This window comes from Berghia stephanieae, chromosome 12, assembly GCF_034508935.2.
Source record: "Berghia stephanieae isolate SIO BIC M18660-M18661 chromosome 12, UCSD_Bste_1.3, whole genome shotgun sequence".
Taxonomy (NCBI): domain Eukaryota; kingdom Metazoa; phylum Mollusca; class Gastropoda; order Nudibranchia; family Aeolidiidae; genus Berghia; species Berghia stephanieae.
The window spans coordinates 38,075,741-38,095,670 of record NC_088371.1 but is presented as its reverse complement, the minus strand read 5'-3'; the positions used below and the strand labels follow the sequence as shown (position 1 = coordinate 38,095,670).

Genomic DNA, 19,930 nt, shown 5'->3' with positions numbered 1-19,930 from the left:
TTCCTGCCCCCTATGTCAACACCCCAATGAAACAGTAACACACCACTTGCTTCAATGTCAACCTCTTGAAGACCTGAGATGCACATTCCTCCCACCAAATCCAAGCATCAGTAACACACTTTATAGTCACCTGGAACAACTACAAAAGACGTCTAACTTCTACGTCATGGCACAAGACCGAAGGGCTAGAGCTCAGGTGGTCTCTGGTTCGGATAAGTAAGTAAGTCACTGCATTGAAGAGGAGTTCACGTGAATTCGACACGATCAAGTCACCTCCGCCTGCACCTCTCCATCACTGACGAAAGATTGCACCCTTGAGGTGTCTCTTCACCCTCTCCTTACTAACCTTGGGAAACCCGTCACATTCGTTACGATGCAACCGACAATTTTCTCATTCTGATTTCTCTTATGCGTCACAAAATGTAAAGAAATGCTTTGATTACAGCTATAAATACTAAACACTGTGTTGTAGACATCATTTTGCTGAACAACTTTCTGTATTCAACTTGTGACTTTTATGTTTGATGAGGAAAAGTCTATTTTTGTGTCGGATGTGTTTGAATTTTCTGGGGAAATTCTAAAAATAACTGGTAAGGAGAGAGTTAGTCCTTTCCTTACCAGCCATTTTCAGAATTGTCCACAAAAGTTCACACCCACCCAACGCAAAAATAAAATGTTTTGTTGGTAAAGGGGAAAACCCTAAACGTCCATTTTATCTGTTTTCGTACATTAAATTGAAGCTTACATTCAATTTATTACAATGTTTTTTTATATTACATTTTACTGTCGTCCTTTTAATGCAATCAGAAATACCCGATAGGCATAAAGACTTTTCAAGCATAGTTAGTAGGCCTAACTATGGTGATTCTATCCGCAACCTTCGTATCTCAATTTATGTAACTTTTTTTACGATTCGTCAAATCCGACGTCCATAGATAAGCAGCTCTGACTTCTGACACCAGTAAGGGTTAGTTTAACATTGTTCTAATGGACAATATTTTGCGTCATTATTAAATATTTCCATTACAACAATGAGCCCATAAGGAACTGGGTTATCAGACCTATAAATAAGTCTACGTCGGCCAAATCCCAAAGGTTGTCCAACCATTAAAAACAAACAGATACACAATAATGAATATATCAATATAATATGCTCGTATCTTTATCAAACCTAATCAAATTATATATATATATATTATATATATATATATATATATATATATATATATTGTTTATACTTTAATCAACTTCAACAAACAACAACAGACAACAAACCAAACCATGTTACACACAGTCCTGACGATGGCTGATTAGGGCCTGAAACATCGATGTAGACTGACTCCAACATTGTGGTAAATATTAAAAAATATATAATATATATATATATATATATATATATATATATATATATATATATATATATAATATATATATATATATATATATCATTTCATCTCCTAGCTTAGAAAAAATAAAGAGAAAAGTTCATTTAAATTGGGCTCTTTAGATCTGAAAGGATGCAATGTCCTAATCAAATGATGTACCAGGAGAGCCCTTTGAACTCTCTCGGGTTGATTTAAACAAGAAGCCAAGTCTTGTCAAACATAAGAGATCATAAAATATAATATAAGCTATGGCTCATATAAAATGTGACCCTCCGCCTCTAAACGGCATTAAGTCGAGTTGGTTAAGATGTTGAAAATTGAATTTATAACCATAAATATCAGACGTGTTGAGTTTGTATGTTTTATTGAGGAGAATGGATATCATATTTTATGGTGCGAATGCCAACAATTTATATTTTTGACCAGTCTAACATTTAATTCGGCTTCGAGGCATATGGTTCGTTCCGACATAATACCGTTTTGAGACGATGGGTCACAAATAATATATAATCTGTTAACAAATCACTAAAGGGGTTTCCCCGGGCCAGTAACGATCTGTCTCCGACTGTTTTTATCTACGTCTGAAGCTGTTCATTGGAGAATTATTGCACGCGGTACAAGCACAACAAAATGGTAAGAATATCAAACAGAAATCAGAAACTCATTCACCTGTGTTTGAAGTGGTGATAAAATTTATGTCTGCGATAAGAAAACAGACAAAAATAGGTATTTAGTGTTATGATCTTTTCACGCTTATTTCTTTAATGTTTTTGATGTATCTGACACGTTTATGGCAGTGAAAAAAATTATTAAAAAAGAGCTTTTATATAGCGCAATATCCACTAAACGTGCTCAAAGGGGTCCCTCGCCAACAGCAACATTTAACATGTAGGACGGGACATGACGCCTGTTAGGCGATATTACAATTTTTTCGGACAAAGACAACGCTGTTAACGGCCAGGCACTCATTTTACACCTGAGTACGGTGAGAGAATTTGAGTAAAGAGACTTTTCCAAGGACTCAACTATGCGCCGAGCGCGAGGCTCGAACCCATGACCTTCCGATCCGAAAGCGAGTGTCATATCAATAGACCACTTAGCCGCAGTGGTATGGGTAGGGTATGGTAGGAGTGTATGGTGTCCAGTGAGATAATAATAATAAATGGCATTTATATAGGGCTTTACCCCGTTGTCACAGGCTCTAAGCGCTTTACAGTGATATAAAACAAAACATTTTACAGTGAGACAAGTATGAAGGAAACGTGATACGAATTCAATTTAACAACAACAAAATATGAAAATAATATTGCAACATTATGACATAAAAAGATAAAACTTTAAGCGAGATTTGAATGTTGACAACGAATCCGAGCATCTTCACGTGTGATGGGAGAGAGTTCCAAAAATGAGGGGCCGAAAATTGAAAAGATGTTCACCTATTTTAGCAATGGCTTAGGTTTGACAAGGATTGATTGGTCATTGCTTGACCTCAAGTTTCTATTGGGGACATATATGTTTAGAAGGTCTTTAATATAAGTGGGACTGTTCGTGCTCAGGGATTTGTAGACAACAGTACAAATCTTATAGGCAACTCTTTTTTCCACAGGAAGCCATGTAACTCACGGAGAAGAAGAGTTGCTGACGGGTATTTTTTGTTATTGCGTACAATGAGCCTGGCTGCGTTATTTTGAGCAACCTGAAGTTTGCTAATTTTGTCTTTAGCTAAATTCGCCCAAAGGGAGTTACAATAGTCCAGTTTAGATAAAACAAGGGAATTAATTAAAAGTTATGCTATATGCTTCGGTATTAAATTACGAATTTTGCTTATTATTACATTTCTATGTACATAGATTGTATGGTGTTATTCACGGGGCTTGTCATGGAAAGATCTTTATCAATGATGACGCCAATGTTTTTTTTCTTTATTTGAAAATTATATTGTGCTATTTCCGAGAGTAATAGGTGATTTATTTGCCTGAGGATACTCGGCCTTCCATACATTAAAATCTCAGTTTTACTATCATTTAATTTTAATTTATTGTGGTACATCCAAGATTTAATCTCATTAAAACAGCTCGTAATTCGTTGTATTAAGAACTGTAAATTACTAAGGGGTGCTGTATCCTATATTTGCGTATCATCTGCATAAAAATGATAACTCAGATTGAATCTGGATATCACTCTAGAAAGGGGCTGCATATATACAGTAAAAAGGACAGGGCCAAGAACAGAGCCTTGTAGCACTCCAAAATTTAGTAAAACTTGTTCTGACTGAACACCATTCACCACGACAGTCTGCCATCGATCCTGTAAATATGATGTAAACCATTTAAGGGCAATTCCTTTTATGCCGAACGTTTTTTCTAGTCTTCTTAACAAAATGTTATGGTCAATGGTGTCAAAGGCAGCTGAACGATCTAAAAGGCATAATACATTGATATTGTTAGCATCAGCATTACATAACAAGTCATTAAAGATGTTAAAAAGCGCCGTTCAGTACTGTGTTGATGTTTGTAGGCTGACTGAAAGGGTTGTTCCAAACTGTTGTTCTTAAGATGAGATGTTAATTGTGTAAGAACTACCTTCTCCAAATTGTTTTGACAAAAAAGGTACATTTGGTACAGGACGATAATTGTTTAATATATTGTGGTCCAGTGATGGTTTCTTCAGCAGTGATTTGACGAGGCACTTTTAAAGCACAATGGAACTTCGCCAGTCAGTATGGATGTATTTATGATTGATGTAATGGATGGTAATAATGTATCGATGGAGCTGGCCAAAAGCTGTGCTGGTAGGGGATCAAGGTCGCAGGATTTAATGGGGGCTTTTTTTATCAACTCTTTTTATGAAACTAGGTGGAACTGGTTGGAACTTGTCTAAAGGGGTACCACATAATGTATTCGTACCTATAAATGCCGATCTAGTTCTGAACGAATGTTATGATGTTGTCTTTAAAAAGTTGACAAATGTGTTGGCAAGTCTCTTTGATTGGGTGTAGATAGTAATGAAGTGCATCTTTCACGTCCAAGTAGATCATTGCAGATGTTAAATAACTGTTTGCAAGATTTAGAAGTTTCGAATTTTGAAAGAAAATACGTGGCCCTTGCCTTTTTTATTGTTGTCTTCCAGGCACGAAATGCGTTCTTGAATAATTCACGATGAATCGTAAGACCTGATGTTTTCAGCAGTCTTTCTGCTCTCCGACACTTCGTTTTAGCTTCTTTAACGTCCGACGTATACCACGGAGCATACTTGCGGTAGGTGACGGTCCTTGTTTGGAATGGCGCATTTTTGTCAAGCGTTTCGATGAGACAACTATTCCACTGGTCTGGAGAAATCATTGAATTTTTAGTAAGTTTTGTTTTGTTCATAAATGTCCAATCGTTGGACAGCAACAAATCACGTGATTGATGACTCAATTGGAGGAAAACATGAATATAGTTAGCTCCCATTGCTTGCTATCGTTTGGATATGATGCTAGTTAACCAAAAATTACTTTCGGTCGGATCTAACGGAATCAGCGACCCATTCTCTGCGGGATGGACAAGCGATCGACCTTGGTCCCTTTACATGTGAAGCGAGTGCTCTACCAACTGAGAAATGTATATATTATATAAACAACAATTTTATCGTTCAGGTACTCAGTTTATCTTTGAGTGCGTTGAGAAAAAAGCCGGTGAAGTGATTTTTAAAAAAAATGGACTTTGTTTTAACCACCAATAGATAGTTCGAAGATGACATCAGTCAGGTCTTTGTTATTGTTTTTGCCATCCGCGCTTATGAGTAATGCTCACTGAACTGTATTAACCCGACTATAAACGTTCATGGATACACACAGTTTTGTGTGTTGGTCGTTATACTTCCGGATGGCAATGTTATGAGCTTCTTAGCCAAGCGCATACTATCTATAGCGAAACTCGATCGTTTGTTTATAAGTCGCATACCTGCTGCTATATTCATTCCAATAAAAAAAAATATTATTATGGACAACAATGCAAAATATCCTTCTTCAGCAAATAACATAACATCTTCCTCAAGATATGCGGCCATAAGAGAGAGAGAGAGAGAGAGAGAGAGAGAGAGAGTAGGGATGGGGGGAAGAGATACGAGAGATAGATAGAGAATGAGAATAGAAAGAGATAGACAGATAGACATATAGAGAAAAGAGAGATACATATAAGAGAGAGAGAGAGAGAGAGAGAGAGAGAGAGATTGATAGAGAGAGAAGGAGACATATATATAGATAGATAGATAGATAGATAGAGAGAGGGAGAGAGAGAGAGAGAGAGAAAGAGAGATTGATAGAGAGAGCGAGGGGGAGATGGATAGATAGATAGATAGATAGATAGATAGATAGATAGATAGATGGATAGAGATTGATAGAGATATAGAGAGAGAAAGAGAGAGAGATAGAGAGAGATAACGAGAGAAAGATAGAGAGAGAGAGAGAGAGAGAGAGAGAGAGAGAGAGTGGGGATGGGGGGAAGAGATACGAGAGATAGATAGAGAATGGGAATAGAAAGAGATAGACATATAGAGAAAAGAGAGATATATAAGAGAGAGAAAGAGAGAAAGAGAGAGAGAGAGAGAGAGAGAGAGAGAGAGAGAGATTGATAGAGAGAGAAGGAGACATAGATAGATAGATAGATAGATAGATAGATAGATAGATAGATAGATAGATAGATAGATAGATGGATGGATAGAGATTGATAGAGACATAGAGAGAGAAAGAGAGAGAGAGAGAGAGAGAGATAGAGAGAGAGAGAGAGAGAGAGAGTTAGAGAGAGAGAGAGAGAGAGAGAGAGAGAGAGAGCATCACCCAGGTAAAGAGAACCTTTGTAATGATTTGATTTGAGTGGGAAATGTGAGCCCGTTAATACTGGAGTCATTCAGCGTAAGTGGCTCGTGGAATTGGCTCATTATAATGTCTGAACAAGTGAGAAGAAAGTCACTACAAACAATACATAAAATATACACAGGACAAAGCACCATTGATGATGCCGTGTCACTTGGTGCATTTGGGTAAATAAACAAAATACAAGACCCCCCCACCCACCATATGTATATATAATATATAATATATATAATATATAATATACAATTATATAATATAGTAGCAGATGACGTCAATCAGCCATTGTTATTGTTTTTGCCATCCGCGTTCGTGAGTTGTTCTCACTAACTGTATTAACCAACTATAAAAGTTCATGGTTACACAGAGTTTGTGTGTTGGTCCGTTATACTTCCGGATGGCAATGTTGTGAACTCCTTGGCCAAGCGCATTCTATCTATATAATTATTTTAAAAACAATTTTTTATCAAAATTACGCTTCAACAGTCGTAACGTCACTTCCTTCGTAAGGACGCATGCTAACTTAGTAACTGGCTCTAAACTATCGGAACAATGGCGAAATATTTCTCCAAACGAGCATAAAAGTGTATCCAGAGGAGAAAAATATTATAAATATGATCATGTTTTGACTTTTATACATTCTGATCACAAAAGTTCTAGCCTGCATGAAGAATAGAAAATCACCGATTTTCTTTGTTTAGAACTACGATGGCCGCCGTTGCTGGGCGACATGACATCAGACTATTGAATAAAATTTAGTATGTCATAATAGAATTTGGGTCACGGGACAATGCTTCCTTCTTCGGGATATTGCGACCACACCAATACTCTTCAACAATCGTAACGTCACTTCCTTCCTAATGACGCATGGTAACTTAGTAACACTGGCTCAAAACTATCGGAGCAATGACGGACGCCCGTATGAAATGTTTCTCCGGCGAGCATAAAAGCGTTTGCAGAGAAAAAAAAACCCATAAATTTGGTCATGTTTTGTCTTTTACACATTCTGATCACAAGGCATATGAAAAGTTCTAGCCAGCATGAAGAATAAAAAGTAATGATTTTCTTTTTTTAGAACCAAGATGGCCAGTGTTGCCGGGCGACGTGACATCAGACTCCTGAATCCTATTGGTTATTAGTTAAAAGAGAAAAACTAAAGATGCTTTATTTATTTACAAAATAGCTACTATCTAGATATCTGAAACTATTTTGTTTGTACCCATGGACGTCAACAGCCAGAGTATTTACGTTAAACGTCTTTACAGTTTAAATTACGATAAATAAACGAAAGAACAAGACGATCAAACATCAAAATGTTCTTTGATGCCAAGAACAAAATTGTACTTCTATAGAATCGCCTCTCTTCTCTGAGGTTGTTATAAGGACAAATTGAAAGGATGGAATATCTAATATATGTATATATATATATATATATATATATATATATATATTATATATATATTGTGTGTGTGTGTGTATATAAATAATATATATATATATATATATATATATATATATATATATATATATATATATAGAACATTTCAAGTATAATTATGATCAGCTGCACAATATTGTTTCGAGCGTTTTGCTCCCATTAGGAAGTAGAAGTGAAATTAAATTCTTGTGTTTTCCGTACTTTCCTAGATTCATCTTTTGGTAGTTCTTCGTAATTAATAAATAAGAATAATATATATATATATATATATATATAATATAAATATAATATATACACACACACAGAGATAGAGAGAGAGAGAGAGAGAGAGAGAGAGAGAGAGAGAGAGAGAGAGAGAGAAGCGAACAGTATAATAGAGGGACAAACGAGATAAGTGTAACAAGAGACTAGAATCAGAGAAAGGAACAGACGAGTCTTGGTTTAACAAATACAATAAAAACTAAGAGAGAAAAGGTAATGTAACGCAATGAAATGGGAGTTAAATTAGCAGGAGTTGGATTTCAAAGCAGAAGAGTTCTGACAATAACAGCCTTCGTTTCAATAGGCGAATTGAGTTGGTTCATTAGCTTGTTTATTTCTTGACAATAGTCACGTGGTTTTTGAGAATCTCTTTATTAGCTGATGTTATACATCTGTAAACAAAGATATTAAGTCTCTACGATTTTAAAAACAAATATAATTCCCCTTTATTTATGTTCAAGGAGAAATGTGACCCTTCGTCTCAAAACGGTATTAAGTCGGCATGATTAAGATGCTGAAAATGGAATTTATAGCCAGAAATATCATGCTTAAGTTGAGTTTATTTGCTTTATAGAGTAGAAGGAATATCATATTTTACTGTGCTAAATACCAACGGTTCATATTTTTGACCAGTTTAACTATAATTTGACTTTTTAGTATCTGGTACATCCCGACATAATACCGTTTTGAGACGAGGGGTCACAAATATTTATTTATTTTCTATTCTAAGTGGCGACTGGGATAAGCCAGGTCGGTGTAAGCTGCAGTGCAGTGCCGGAAATGAGCTCGGCATTATGGGATGATTTGCTCAAGGCCACGAGGGGGGAACGAACCAAAGACCATCCCGCTGAGTTACGCCCCTCCCTAATATTCATAGTATAACATGAAATTCATCTCATTCTTACCCAAGGGGAAATGTGTCTTTCGGGTCTCTTACTGGATTAACCTAGGCGTCAGCCACAGTGCAGCTCTTAAAAGTATTCAAGTCGGGTTTCTTGCTTAAGGAACTCTTTACCTTTCGGGTAAAAAACAAAAACGTTTCCCGTATCATAAATGAACATTTGAATGGAATTCATTTACTAACCTGAAATCTATAGATAGTTCTAAGTTGACGTCACTCAGTTCTTTATTTTTGTTTTTTAACCATCTGCGTTTATGAGTAATTCTCACTAAACTGTATTAACAAGACTATAAGATTACACATAGTTTTGTGTGTTGGTCCGTTATATTTCCGGATGGCAATGTTGTGAGCTTCTTAGCCAAGCGCATATACTCTATAGATAGAAGAGGATGAATGAAACACTACAGATGAATGAGATAATGTGTTGTTAACAACCGTGGCCACTACCACATTATCTCATTCGTCTGTAGTGTTTCATTCATCCTGTTTTGTTGTTAAGGGGGAAACCAAAAACGTCCATTTTATATGTTTTCTTATAGGGAATGAGATTAGCGGAAGAGTAGCGTCCCTTGATTGGACGTCACCTTACAGAGAGAGCATCAAATTGGTTTTGAAGTGTCTCAAGCCGCTTTCACCGGAAGCGAGGACGAGAGACGCATGCGCACAACCAACATGACGTTCTCTTTCTAATAACTTTTCCGCCGGTGACGTCACAGACTATGGGTGACGTCCAATCAAGGGACGCTACTCTTCCGCTAATCTCATTCCCTATATTAAATTGAAGCTTACATTCAATTTCACATTGCTATTTTATTTCTTAACTCAGACACCTACCAGATGGAGACGATCGATGTGTCATATATAATTATACTTCTATGATATTGTCCTTGGCAACGGCCATGCCAGGTAAACATTCTCACATGACACTAAGTCTGTGTTTGTCTCTGATCGCATTACAAATACTCAACATGTTACATCCTGATGATGTGCTCGTGTCAAATAGGATTCAATAGTCTGATGTCACGTCCGCCCAACAACCAGCGGCTTGGTTCTAAAGAAAGAAAATCGGTACTTTTTATTCTTCATCCGGCTCAAACTTTTTCACATGTCATAATGTGAGAGAATGTATAAAAGTCAAAACGTGATTATATTTATGTTTTACTCCTTTAGATACAATTCTGTGTACGTCGGAGAAGTATTTCATAAGGGCGTTCGCACATTATTCCCATAGTTTAGAACCAGTTACTAAGTTACTTTGCGTCATTAGGGGGAAGTGACGTCATGACTGTTGAACCCTTTTGATATGACTCTGATAGTTCAGCGCATTTTCCGTGAGTTTCTGTTGATTTACAGGAGTGGTAGCAGCTCGTGAAATAATAAATACAACCTGTCATTTCATGTGAAACGATTTAAGATAATATTTGTTTATAATAAGAGCACCTATGTTGTCATTAACCCTCTCCTTCCCAACTATAGCAAAATCGTCACATTCGTTACATCACAAAATTAAAAAGAAAATATTTTGTTATAGCTCAAAAACTTGACACTGTCATTTAGTGCTCATTTTGCTGGACCATATTATATAGATAGTATGCGGTTGGCTTAGAAGCTCATAACATTGCCATCCGGAAGTATAACTGGCCAACACACACAACTGTGTGTAACCATGAACGTTTATAGCCTGGATAATACAGTTTAGTGAGCACTACTCATAAACGCGGATGGCAAAAAAAAAAACAACGAGTTTTTCTATAGCGCAATATCCACTAAAAATAGGGGTCCCTAGACAAAAGCAACACCTGTAGGACGAGACATGACGCCTGTTACGAGACTGTTTTCAATAGTGACAACTCTGTTAACAACCAGGTACGCATTTTACACCCGAGTACAGTCAGAGAATGTGAGTAACGAGTGTTTTTTTTAACAAGGACTCAACTATACGCCTCTCAGAATGGGATTCGAACCCAGGACCCTCCGATTCGAAGGCAAGTGCCATACCACTAAACCACATATCCCCACCCACGACTGTTAAGAATCAGCGGGTAACATTACTAGAATTTGTTATCTTTTCCGTTGTTGTTGCTACTAATTAATGACAAGGGATATTCAGACTGTTGGGACCCCAGCACTTGGATAGGATCGGACAGCAAGACCAGATAACCGTGACTAATACAAGCCACCTTTTCCTTGTTGGGAGATATTGAAAACGTGTAACCACTCATCCGTGAGAGATCGGGCACGGCCAAAAATGTGTTTTGTTGGGGCTTTTTTAGGTTGAAGTTCAGTGTGTGGAATTATTTGTAAATTCAGTGGAAAAATAGGCAACGATATGGATGGATAGGAATACACTCAAGGTTGTTGTGGAAAGTATCTCTCTCTCTCTCTCTCTCTCTCTCTCTCTCTCTCTCTCTCTCTCTCTCTCTCTCTCTCTGTCTATAGAAATATCTCTCTTCATAATCCCACCGCTCTCGCTCGCTCTGGAGTCTATTTCTCTCTCTCTCTCTCTCTCTCTCTCTTTCTCTCTCTCTCTCTCTTACTCCCTCTCGCTCTCTCTCTCTCTCTCTCTCTCTCTCTCTCTCTCTCCCTCTCGCTCTCTCTCTCTCTCTCTCTCTCTTTGCTAATCTATTTCACTATTCCTTAAAAATGGATTGAGCTTTTAAATAGCGCAATATCCACTTAACGTGCTCAATGCGCTTTACTGGGTCCCTGGCCAACAGCAACACGTGACATGCAGAGCGAGACATGGCGCCTTTCAGGCCTTATTACAGTTATTTTCAACAGAGACAACGCTGTTAACGGTCAGGTACTCATTTTATACCTGAGTACCTTGAGAGAATATGAGTAAAGAGCCTTTTCCAGGAACTCAACTATGAGCCGAGCGAGGTTCGAACCCAGGACCCTCCGATCCTAAAGCGAGTGTCATAACACAAGACCATATAGGCGTACAAACTCTATATTCGTCTCTGCTTCATGTTGGTGACTTTTCGTTTCAAAACGGTATTATGACGGAAACTGGAATTACCCAGGCATCATCCGCAGTGCAGCGCTGCATGTTGAACTAGCGCGAGGTACTTGCTCAAGGCCCACCTATAACGGTGGCGGATTCGAACTCGGTACTTCTTGGCTACCAAACAAAGTCCACTCTTCTCTGCCACGTTGGTCCCTACCCGTTATCTATCTCTTTTCTATCTCTACCTAGTTATCTCCCAACCTCAATCTCTCTCTCTCTTTTATTTTTCTCCTTCGCTCTCTTCCCCCCTCCCCACATCGCTGTACCTCTCTCACTCTCTCTCTCTCTCTTTCTCTCTCTCTCTCTCTCTCTCCCCTTTCTCTCTCTCCCTCTCTCTCTCCTTGTCTCTCTCTCTCTCTCCCCCTGTCTCTCTCTCTCTCTCTCTCTCCCTGTCTCTCTCTCTCTCTCTCTCGCCACTTCTCTCCATCCTCCCCTCTCTTTCGCCTCTCCCACTCTGTCCTCTCTCCCTTACTCTCTTTCTTCCTCTCTCTCTCTCTCCCTCTCTTTCTCCCTCTCTCTCTCTCTCTCTCTCTCTTTCTACCTCTCTTTTTTTCCCTCTCTCTCACCACTTCTCTCCATCCTCCCCTCTCTCTCCTCTCACTCTCTCTCCTCCCTCTCTCCCCCCCCCCACTCTCTCTCTCCCTCCCCCCCCCCCTCTCTCTCCCGTTCTCTCGCCCCCCGTTTTAATGTTTTAAATTTGGCAAAGCCATCTAGTGGAAAAATAACGACTCCTCCCTCCAGCCATCTTCCTCTCCGAGACCTCTGAAGGTCACACCTCATTTGGACGAGATGTCTTGAGGCAGTTTCTGGCGGTCTTCTCAAGCACACGGTACATGTGGACCCCTGTGACGTCATATTCCAGTCTGTGGTTTGTTTATTTGTCGGGTTGTTTGTTTGTTTGTTTGTCTTTTCCATAGTCATCCAAATAGATGAAAATTTGTGATAGATTGAAAGTGTGCGTTTAAGTAACATACTCAACATTTCCTACCTCCAAATTATTCGTACCGGTGAAAAAAAAAACGGTGTAACCTTGATAGTTTAAAACCCGGTATAGATAGAAGATGACGTCACTCCGGTCTTTGTTATTGCTTTTTGCCATCAGCGTTTATGAGTAATACTCACTAAACTGTATTAAACAGACTATAGATAGTTCGAAGATGACGTCACTTATGTCTTTGTTGTTGTTTTTTGCCATCCGCGTTCACTAAACTCTATTAACCAGACTATAAACCTTCAAGGTTACATACAGTTTTTTGGGTTGGCCAGTTTTACTTGCGGATGGCAATGTTGTGAGCTTCTTAGCCAAGCGCATACTATCTATAAACCTTCAAGGTTACACACAGTTTTGTGTGTTGGTCCGTTATACTTCCGGATGGCAATGTTGTGAGCTTCTTAGCCAAGTGCATACCATCTATATAGATTGCAGGAGAACTAATCACCCGGCAGGCTGTCGCAATTAATTACAAGGAGTTGCTTAAAAATTATGTCTCTTGATTGGTGACCAAAAAATAATGGGGACGGAAAGGCGTGAAGTCACACCCTTTACTTTTCCGGTTCCAAAATCCGTGAAAGTGTGTATGTAACCAGTCCTCCGGAAGACACAATGAATAGATTACATATTGAATCATACGGTAGCGTAACCATTTTAGTAGCAGGATGTAAAGATAGTATGGGCTTGGCTTAGAAGCTCATAACATTGCCATCCGGAAGTATAACGGACCAACACACAAAACTGTGTGTATCCATGAACGTTTATAGTCAGGTTAATACTGTTCAGTGAGCATTACTCATAAACGCGGATGGCAAAAAACAAAAACAAAGACCTGAGTGACATCATCTTCGAACTATCTATACATCGGTTTGAGTAATAACCAAAGATGTTTGATTTGGTTTATTTTGTGGTTTTTTTTTTTTTTAGCTTGCCAGCGAAAACTGGTTCTTGTGTGTAAATCTGATTATGATCTCGTTACAGTTGCCCTTGGTTGATTAGTGTTGGTTTTTACACTTTAACTCCGACGGGCAGCTGAGCTTTGTGTTATTTTTGTCCTAAAACAGGAAATTGGTGAATTAGTTATCTCCCCTGTGTACTTGTTCACGCTTTTCAAATAGAGTTTCGTCCCTTGAAAAAGTATCGGGGGCTAATAACGAACCATGTCCAGCTGTTGGGTGAAATAGTCTTGTTATTTTGATGAGTAACCAACCCATGATTGGGGAGAAATTGTTATGGTCTTTGCCAGTAATTGGCATTTCTTTCTTTCTTTCTTTCTTTCGTTATCTTTTGTTCTTCTTTCTTTCTTTCTTAATTTACTCCTTCTTCTCCTCCTCCTCCTTTTCTTTCTTTCTTTCTTTCTTCTTCTTCTTCTTCTTCTTCTTCTTCTTCTTCTTCTTCTTCTTCTTCTTCTTCTTCTTCTTCTTCTTCTTCTTCTTCTTCTTCTTCTTCTTCTTCTTCTTCTCTTCTTCTTCTTCTTCTTCTTCTTCCTTCTTCTTCTTCTTCTTCTTCTTCTTCTTCTTCTTCTTCTTCTTCTTCTTCTTCTTCTTCTTCTTCTTCTCTCTTCTCTCTTCTTCTTCTTCTTCTTCTTCTTCTTTCTTCTTCTTCTTCTTCTTCTTCTTCTTCTCTTCTTCTCTTCTTCTTCTTCTTCTTCTTCTTCTTCTCTTCTTCTTCTTCTTCTTCTTCTTCTTCTTCTTCTTCTTCTTCTTCTTCTTCTTCTTCTTCTTCTTTCTTCTTCTTCTTCTTCTTCTTCTTCTTCTTCTTCTTCTTCTTCTTCTTCTTCTTCTTCTTCTTCTTCTTCTTCTTCTTCTTCTTCTTCTTCTTCTTCTTCTTCTTCTTCTTCTTCTTCTTCTTCTTCTTCTTCTTCTTTCTTCTTCTTCTTCTTCTCTTCTTCTCTTCTTCTCTTCTTCTTCTTCTTCTTCTTCTTCTTCATCTTTCTTCTTTCTTCTTTCTTCTTCTCTTCTTCTTCTTCTTCTTCTATCTCTTCTATTCTTAAATTTCATTCTTATACTGTTAAAAATTGAACAAATGAATAATAATGCTCTATATAAATGTTCATATCATATATAATGTTTATCGTGTGTGTGTGTGTGTGTGTGTGTGTGTGTGTATGTCCAGAGTGAATCTGGTAGAATCGCAATAGCGTTACAACAAATTACAACATAATTATTGAAACAACAGTATGTTCTTAATGTCATATCCATGGTCAGACAGTGACCAAAAAATGACGTCAAAATGCCAGTCTTTTGCCACAAAAGAAAACAAATCGTGAGTTGTATTCAATAGTTCAACCAATGAAATAACTTGTTTCCATGAGCACTACTAACAACAACTCACTAGACGGTGCAAAAACCTAAAAATGACATCAAAATGCCAGTCCTTTTTGATTTCAGTGTCAGGCTATAGATAGTTCGAAGTTGACGTCACTCAGGTCTTTGTTGTTGTTTTTTGCCATCCGCGTTTATGAGTAATGCTCACTGAACTGTATTAATCCGACTATAAACGTTCATGGATACACACAGTTTTGTGTGTTAGTCCGTTATACCTCCGGATGGCAATGTTATGAGCTTCTAGCCAAGAGCATACTATCTATAACATAACATACACAGTGAGTGGTTCGTCATAATATTATGGTTGATTCTATCACAGAAACAAACACCAGGGTACCAACCTATTGTTTACTAATAGTGTGGCTTCATTTTGTGTTAACAAACACAACAAACACAAAGGCGGGCGATTGTTGTAATGATGATATTCTCACTTCAGGGCCATAAAACGCTTCAACAGTCATGTCGTCACTTCCCTCGTATTGACGCATGGTAACTTAGCAACTGGCTCTAAACTTTCGGTACAATAGTGGGCGCCCTTATGAAATATTTCTCTGACGAGTATAAAAGCGTATCCAGAGGGGAAAAAACACATTGTAAATCTGATCATGTTTTGACTTTTACAAGACATATGAAAAGTTCTAGCTAGCATGAAGAATAAAACGTACCAATTTTCTTTGTTTAGAACCACGATGGCCGCCGTTGCTGGGCAACGTGACATCAGACTATTGAATCGAATTGGTTTGACATCCCTACCATTTGTGTAAATACTTCTGACTACACTCCCCCCTCCCCCTCCAACCCCCCCCCCCAACCAACCCCCCTCCACCTCACAATACACCATTGTATTGTATCTGTTTTGACTGCTATGTTGCTTGATGTTTACAGCTCTCAGTTGTATTGAACAAAATGTAGTTCTCGTCATGCGCTATATAGAAGCTATTATTCCACTGCTCATGAATTCGCCTTGTTTACGGGGCAAAAACTACCCAGGCGTAACATTATCATTAAAAATAGTCAGCTTTATACAAATAGTGGATACGATTCCATGGTTCCACTACAGTGAATTCTGTAATAGATAGTATGCGCTTGGGTAAGAAGCTCACAACATTGCCATCCGGAAGTATAACAGACCAACACACAAAACTCTGCATAACCCTGATCGTTTTTCTTTGCCTGATCAATATAGTTAAGTGATAATTACTCGTAAACGTGGATAGCAAAAATTAATAACAAAGACCCGAGTGACGTCAACTTATCTTGTCAATGCCAATCTCACCCTCCCCCCCCCCCCCCCCCCTTATCCTCCATAAAGTTCCAAATGGAATAAAATTTCCATTATAAATAATTTATGTTCTTATGCGAGCATTTTATTTTTTTAAAAAATAAAATAAAATTCACCTTTATTCATCCCATAGGGGAAATTTGTCTGTCCTTTTCCGAGAGAAGAACTGAATAACCCAGGCGTCAGTCACAGTGTAGCCCCGTAAACTGAGCTAGGGCTCGTAGATATAGTCATCGGTACTGATATTCAAGAATATATTCAAATTTGAGCTTTTATATAGCGCAATATCCATTAAAAGTGCTCAAAGCGCTTTACAAGTGTCGATGACTAAATGCAACACTTAACATTTAGGACGGGACATGGCGCCTGTTAGGCGATATTGCACCTTTTATTTTTCGAACAGAGATAACGCTGTTGGTAATGGCAAGGTATTCATTTTACACATGAGTACGGTCAGAGAAAGTGAGTAAAGAGTCTTTTCCAAGGACTCAACATTGCGCAGAGCAGTGATTGGGTCGCTGGGTCTGATTGATCAAGCGGAAAATACTTTACGATATACAGGCTGCTAATCCAAAGTCTCGCAATCAATGACTATTATCCGTTTGTTGATAAAGGGGAAAACCGAAACGTCCACAGTATATGTCTTTGTTTAATAAATTGCAGCTTATATCTCAATACTTATCATTTTTTTTCCTTGGTTGAGAGTGAACTTTAAAAAATGAAAACTGTCTCGGCTGTTATTTTGGATTGTTTACCAGTCACGTACACAGGAGAACCGTGGCCTTCGTAAAGTGATGGCTTGATACCGTCATCGTTATGTTATAGCCTGATACTGAAATCGAAAAGGACTGGCAGTTTGACGTCATTATTTGGGTTTTTGCACGGCTTAGTGAGTTGTCGTTAGCAGAGATCATGGAAATACGTTATTTCATTGGTTGAACTATTGAATACAACTCACGATTTGTTTTCTTTTGTGGCAAAAGACTGGCATTTTGACGTCATTTTTTGGTCAGTATCAGGCCATGACTTTACAAAGGCCACGCTGATACTGACCAAAAATTGACGTCAAAATGCCAGTCTTTTGCCACAAAAGAAAACAAATCGTAAGTTGTATTCAATGGTTCAACCAATGGAATTACTTGTTTCCATGAGCTCTACTAACGACAACTCACAAGGCGGTGCAAAAACCAAATAATGACGTCAAAATGCCATTCCTTTTGGATTTCAGTATCAGGCTATAGACAGTATGCGCTTGTCTAAGAAGCTCATAACATTGCCATCCAGAAGTATAACGGACCAACACACAAAACTGTGTGTAACCATGAACGTTTATAGTCGGGTTAATACAGTTCAGTGAGCATTACTCATGAACGCGGATGGCAAAAAACAATAACAAACACATGAGTGACGTCATCTTCGAACTATCTATAACATAACGACGGCTACGGCAAAAACAAACAAACAAATAATGACGTCAAACTGCCAGTCCTTTTGGGTTTCAGTGTCAGGCTATAACATAACGATGGCTACGGTACAACTCTGATCACAATTCAGTAACAGATAGCTATTTCTAGCACTTTGAATGAAGAAAATAAACATTATAATTAACTAAAGTGTGAGTGTGTGTGTGTGGGTGTGGGTGTTTGTATGTGTGTGTGTGTGTGTGTGTGTTTAGGTGTTATATTTTTTTAAAAATAAGACAAAATTGTGCTAAAGAGTCGCTGCGCTTTCAAATTGAATTAATAATGGTAACTGTAAGGTGATGATGATGACGATGATGACGATGATGATGATGATGATGATGATGATGATGATGATGATGATAATTATGGTAATAATGAAAGCTAATAATAGTAATAGTAGTAATAACAATGCCAATAATAATAATAATAATAATAATAATAATAATAATAATAATAATAATAATAATAATGATAATAATGATAATAATAATAATAATGATAATAATAATAATAATAATAATAATAATAATAATAATAATAATAATAATAATAATAATAATAATAATATTGATGATGATGATTATGATGATGATGATTATGATGACGATTATTATGATGATGATGATGATGATGATTATAAATATCACAAAGTCATTTTGCTCCGTAACCTTTTCCTCTCAGCCAGGCGGTTCCGTGTTTGGTATCCTGACATTGTGGTATTTGTTTATTCCATGTTTTTATCTGACAACCCTCTACTCTCTCCGCCCTCCCTTTAGTGTCTATATACGCGCCAATTCCATATCATTTCTCATGTTTTAGATACGCGTTTGAAAATGGTTTACAAACATGTCAGATGACAAGGTGGCTCAGTGAGTCAAGCTTTTGCTTCTCATGCAAAGGGGACCGAAATCATCTGGAAGGTAGTGGTTTTTTTTTTGTTTTTTTTTTTTGTTTTATTTTATTTTTTTTTGGGGGGGGGGGGGGGGGGGCGGGGGGTTGATACCCTTGTCAACCCAGCAGATATCGGATAACTGGATCTATAAGAGCTGGTTGAAAGTACTTTACGATGGATATCGTCCTATCAAAAAGGTAACAAGCATTTTGATAGTGTGTTTCACGCTTAAGAAACCGGGATTACGTTTGGCTCAACGGGTCTAATGGCTTGGAAGAACTACTTTTTAAAAAAATTAAATAACACTTACCTGCAAAATACATCGGTATAGAAGTGAGGTGTTTCCTCTCAAGCTGTTTGGTCTGTTAATATTTATCAATATGGAAATCAACGCACAGATGAAAATATGTTCCATACAACAGACTGACAACAACAACTAAAATAAAAGTAATAAATAACAACACCAATAATAACGGAATAGTGAAAATGGAAACAAAATAGAGATCAAACACAACTTCACCTATATATATAGATATATAAAGAAAAAAATTAATCCAGCGAATAATCCGTTTTGTACAGAAACGTCGGTGATTTCATTTATAATCCCATACTATATCATTTATTATATATATATATATATATATATATAATATATATAATATATATATATATATGAATGGTAAATCACTAAAAATAATAACAGTAATAATGATATGATGGTATTAAGATGAAAATCACTTCTTATTAAACATTTCGTTGGAGTATAGGGGTTGAGTTGAGTAGAAATTAATTTCAAAAATCCGATTGCCTGCGGTGGATTATTGCTCACGCGGGCACCGTGCATTGACGCGTGAAGAGATGTCGAGTACTCGCTCTCGCTCACTCACAATCGCATTCTCACTCCCACACATTGCTTCACACACACACACACACACACACACACACACACACGCATACACGCACACCGCAATCCAAACCCCACACGAGAGTAAACCACGCGAGTGCGGTCACAAAATCTAGCCTTGTGGTGAGATCCGGGGTCCTGTAGAGGGTGTTACGGGGCGCGTTGTAAAAACGGCCCTATTATACCACGGTGAAGAATATTAATCCCTGTTGTATTGTAACCGT

At 37.8% G+C, this 19,930-nt stretch overlaps 1 long non-coding RNA gene across 1 annotated transcript in view; it reads right to left on the bottom strand.

Moving 5' to 3' along the window:
- Positions 1–19,583, bottom strand: part of LOC144957724 (uncharacterized) — a 159,877-nt gene extending 140,294 nt beyond the window's left edge. Inside the window, exons 1-2 of the long non-coding RNA XR_013642197.1 lie at positions 19,541–19,583; positions 19,113–19,322 (exon numbers count right to left, since the gene is read on the bottom strand). This is a non-coding gene — a long non-coding RNA (uncharacterized LOC144957724). The remainder of the gene's footprint in view (positions 1–19,112; positions 19,323–19,540) is intronic.
- Between the last annotated feature and the right edge of the window lie 347 nt (positions 19,584–19,930).